Source organism: Suncus etruscus, chromosome 13 (genome assembly GCF_024139225.1).
Source record: "Suncus etruscus isolate mSunEtr1 chromosome 13, mSunEtr1.pri.cur, whole genome shotgun sequence".
NCBI lineage: Eukaryota > Metazoa > Chordata > Mammalia > Eulipotyphla > Soricidae > Suncus > Suncus etruscus.
In genome coordinates this window covers 73,937,940-73,942,573 of record NC_064860.1, presented here as the reverse complement: position 1 = coordinate 73,942,573, position 4,634 = coordinate 73,937,940, and the positions used below count along the sequence as shown (strand labels likewise).

The 4,634-nt window shown below is 29.2% G+C and overlaps 1 non-coding gene across 1 annotated transcript; it reads left to right on the top strand.

Annotated features, from left to right (window-relative positions):
- The first annotated feature begins 1,527 nt into the window (after nt 1-1,527).
- LOC126026383 (small nucleolar RNA SNORA51) lies at nt 1,528-1,660 on the top strand. The gene has a single exon (XR_007501671.1). It is a non-coding gene; the product is annotated as a small nucleolar RNA SNORA51 (small nucleolar RNA).
- The last annotated feature ends 2,974 nt before the right edge of the window (nt 1,661-4,634 follow it).

Genomic DNA, 4,634 nt, shown 5'->3' with positions numbered 1-4,634 from the left:
AGACAATTTATGATTTGAGAAAGCAAAGAAAACAAATGTAATTAGAAAAATTGTCTTGTTTTTATACATCATAAGAGTAAGTAGGCCTTAGTAAGAATATGGGTCAAATAAAACTCCTCTACTACCAGATATTAACTTCTTGGTAAACTGTCAGTACCAACCAAACAAAATATATGTAAATCTCAGATTATAGTAGTTTCCCTATGAGACACATAAGAAGTAGGGATTTGTATACATCAGAACAAAAATAATACACTGAAATGTTCATAAGTTTATTTATCACAGTATCAATTTGAAAATAATCCAACTATCCAGTAAAAGTAGAAAAGATAAATAAAATTACATATTTCTGAAGAAAACATTATACAAAATACAAACAAATGAGTTATCTTCTGCATGTAAACAATAAGGATGAATTTTCAATAGTGCAATTTTGTGTGAAAGATGCCAGCTACACAGAAAACTTTTCGTGATGACACTTGGATAAAGTTTTGGGATAAACAGAACTTAATATTGATAGACTTAATATAATTATTAGCTTTGCAGGAGGTTCATAGTGACTAAAAATATTAAAAATTGAACAAACATAGTAGTATTATGATACTACTATGTTTACTGATGGGATTGCTGGATACCACGTTGTGTTTACTTGGAGATATATACGACTGATTTTCTTGTGATTATTTTCTCATATGTATTATTTTTTTCAATAAAAATACCTTTATTGAGAATTAGATAGCAGAGGAGACTCTATTAGGTTGGAGGAATTAGAGTTATTATTTATTACAATGTTGCAAAATAAAAGAACATGTTCTACTGGAATATATTATATTGATACAATCATGTCATCAATATTTTGAAAAATAAAATAAACACAATTGTTTGGTATATGTAGAAAGCCCAGATTGACACAGGGGCTTCATATTAAATTTAGATAAGATCATTGCAATTTATATATGAAGGAAAATGAAAAAAATATTTGAAGACACAAGAGAGTGTACAGAAACATAGACTGTAAAAAAATAAAAACTTAATGATAGAAACCATACTAAGTGAACTTCCAAGATAAATAAATAGCTTTTCAGCTAGGCAAATAACTAGTATCTATCAAGCAGGACAAATAAAACTTCAGTGGAAAATACAACATTAGAGACTTGAAAAACATGGGGGCAGAATTTGCATCAACCATATTTACTGACTAATGTCTAAAATAAAAAAAATCTGAGATAAATTGTGTATTTCATTCTATAGATAAATACTAAGTAACTCTTTGATATAGACAATAAAGAATTGGAAAATACTCTTAGCAGTAAAACAAAAGTTAAAGAATTAAATTAAAATCTATTCTTTTATTGCAAAGATGATAGTTTATATTTTGAGCTGGTTATAAAAAATTTCCCAAAGATATCCTTGTCATAATCATTAGAAAACCAAATTATGGGAATGTTGCACTGTTGAAGGGTTTATATATATATATATATATATATATATATATATATATATATATATAAAGAAAAGAAAAGATAAGGCCTCCCAATGCTTACTACAGGCTATGTTCTTTACACTGACTGTATAGAAAGAGGAGGTACAGTAAATGCTCCTCATATATATCTAAAACCAGGCCCTTTGCCTGGTCTGTATTGTGAATGGGGGGGAGGGACAAAAAAAACCCACAAATTATGTTATGTGTCAAATGGGCATCTAGGTACTAGGTTTGTTACTGGATATTTGATCTTGAAAGAGAAATTTTTTGAATGTATTTTCAATATTATTAGAGTCCAAATTTGATCAGGATGGAAATAGAAACATCAATTTAAATTGATACAACAAAAAGGGACTGGGCAAATTATTGCTAACTTTGAACATGAAAAGTTGCCATGAGTCAAGAAATTCAGTAGCTTTAGGGTAATAAATATAAAAAATTTCCTTTGGAAGATATCCAGAAAGAAATGTAATCTTATCTTACCAACACCTTTGTTTTACCACTGTGAGAGTCATTGCAGACTCTGTTGTTACAAACTGTGAAACAAGTTCACATAATTTAATAGAGTAGACTTGTTACAAAAACAGAAATCAAATACAGATGACCTTGTCATTGGAAATGGGATTCTATTGTAACAAATATCTAAAATATAGAAGAGACCTTGGAATTAGGTAACAAACTTAGAAAACTCTTGAAGACAATTATAGAGAAATTTTAAATGATCTTAGGCAAATTTTATTTAAAATATGAATATTAGTGACCTTCAAAGAGAGGTCATAGAAGAAAACAAAAATAATATAATTAGAAACTGGAAGAAAGGGCTATCTGATAATATATAACAATAGACTTGAGCTTTCATTTATTTGGAAAACAATACTTATAAGTAATGAACTTGTGGTATTTATAAAACTAAGTTTTCCAAGCAAAATTGAAACTGATTCTGATTTCTTGTCTTTGAGAGAACAATAGGAGGAGAATACAATGGTGGAAAAAAGAATATAATGTGATAACAAAGGACATACTTAGCTTGTCTTATTATAACAGACAATAAAATTAAGAGTATTATGGATGGTACTTCAAATAACCATGCATTTGGTTGAACAACTTTGAACTAATACCCTGAAAGAATGAAAGATCACAGAACTTATTCACATAAAAGATAAATGTGTGACTTTGATTTCCTCAGCCATCTCAGAAGAACTGAATGAAGTTAGTTAGAATGACACATTATGTTTCGAAAATAGTATTATATCATATACTGTTCATTTTAGATAATTAAGGAGGACAGAAAATAGATTACCTTTAAAGATCTGGTTTCAAGGAAAAATATACAGAATATTTTGTCTTAGGGATTGAATTTGTGTAAAAATACGTGGTATTTTCTTGGAATCTTTTGATCAGCGGAAATACCGCCTGTTTGAAAAATAAACACAGAAAACAGAAGTTGAAAAAGACTGTGTATTCTTCAATTTGTTAAGGCAAGAAAGAATGCTATATAATTTAGAAGTAAAGTTTTCTCACAACAAAATAAATTCAAAATAAATTAGAAAGACACCCTATTGGAGGGGAGAACATATTTGTATAATACATCAGATAAAATTACATAAAGTGCTCACAAATTCAACATCAACCCCCAAATCCCATCAAAATTGAGGAGAAAATTTTGTCTTTCCTTGAAAAAGACATAGAGATGTCCAGTTGGCATATAAAGAAATGCTTAACATCGTTTACTATCAGAGAAATGTAAACAGAACAACAATCAGATATTATCTCACACTAGTGTGAATAGCATATATCAAAAAGACTGCCAATAATAATTGTTGGTATGTGGTGAACATGGAATCATCATTTTCTGTTGATGATAATATTTCTACCTCATACTCTACAAAGAAAAGTAAGATGAGCTCTCATAACTTTATCTCTTGGCTTATTACAACAGCTGCAATACAAACACAACCTAAAAGTTTAATGGCAGATGAATGGGTAGATACCTAATGCTATACTAAAAACTGCAATGTGAATGGAACTGGAGTTTTATAATATTAAGTGAAATAAATCAGCAGGAAAATATTAAATACTGTATGATCTCACTCATCTGTGTAATACCTTGAGAGGGAATGAGGGAATAGAAAGTATGAGGGAATAGAAGATATCTGACAATGACAAATCATTGGCCTTGGCTTACAAAATATAGTAACAATGTGAAATGGTTAGAGATTGGAGCAGAGGTGTCATAAGACTGTGGTAAAATTATAAGCCCTTTAGAACAGGTAGTATAAAGTAACTGTACTTCAATACAATACACTTTAATATCTGGTAACTATATAATCTAAGTAATAAGTAATGAAAAATATGACATTATTTGGTTGTACCATATATTAATGTAATACAAATTAAAAACAAAGGTTGGAGAGTCAAATGAATCTACATAGTTACATAGTTTTGGTGTTTTATATACAGTGGTATATTAAGTCATGAGAATGTGTAAAGAGTTTAATACCTAAAACACATATCTAAAAGTTTATTTATATATAAAAATGCTTAGATAAATAAACATAAATAGGAGCCTCAGGAAAACACAAGTTACATAACTAGAATTGCTACAGAAAGAAAGGAGCCATCTACTTTTCACAGTGCAATGAAAAAAAGCCCTTTTTGTGTTCTTAAATACATTTATGTGCTCTTTGGTCTTAAAGTCTAGCAAGAGAAATCTTTATCTAATATAATAAGATAGTAGGCCTTGAAAATAGTTATTCCTAACAAAACAGAAAATAGCTTGTGTAGCTTTTCAGTTAAAGTAAATAAGAATTGTTGTTATATTTGCAAAAATGTAGTCCATGCAAAGACAGTTTTCATTTTACTAATAGAATATAACATTATTTATAGTAGACAAAATTCTTCATATGAACATTTGAAACTATATCAAAACTTCATTATTCATGATTCTCTTATTTGCTTTTAGAGAACAAAGCCTAAACTGAATTATAGAAAATAAAGCCCAGTTTGTGTGTTTGTACATTGGCATCCAGAGGCATGCAGAGATACAAGCAGTATTCTCTGCCTAGAAATCCTGTGCTATATTCACACTAAACTGGGATGTCAACACTTAAGCAGCTCTTTGTTTTTAGTTCATCGAGAACTGCTGAATAGC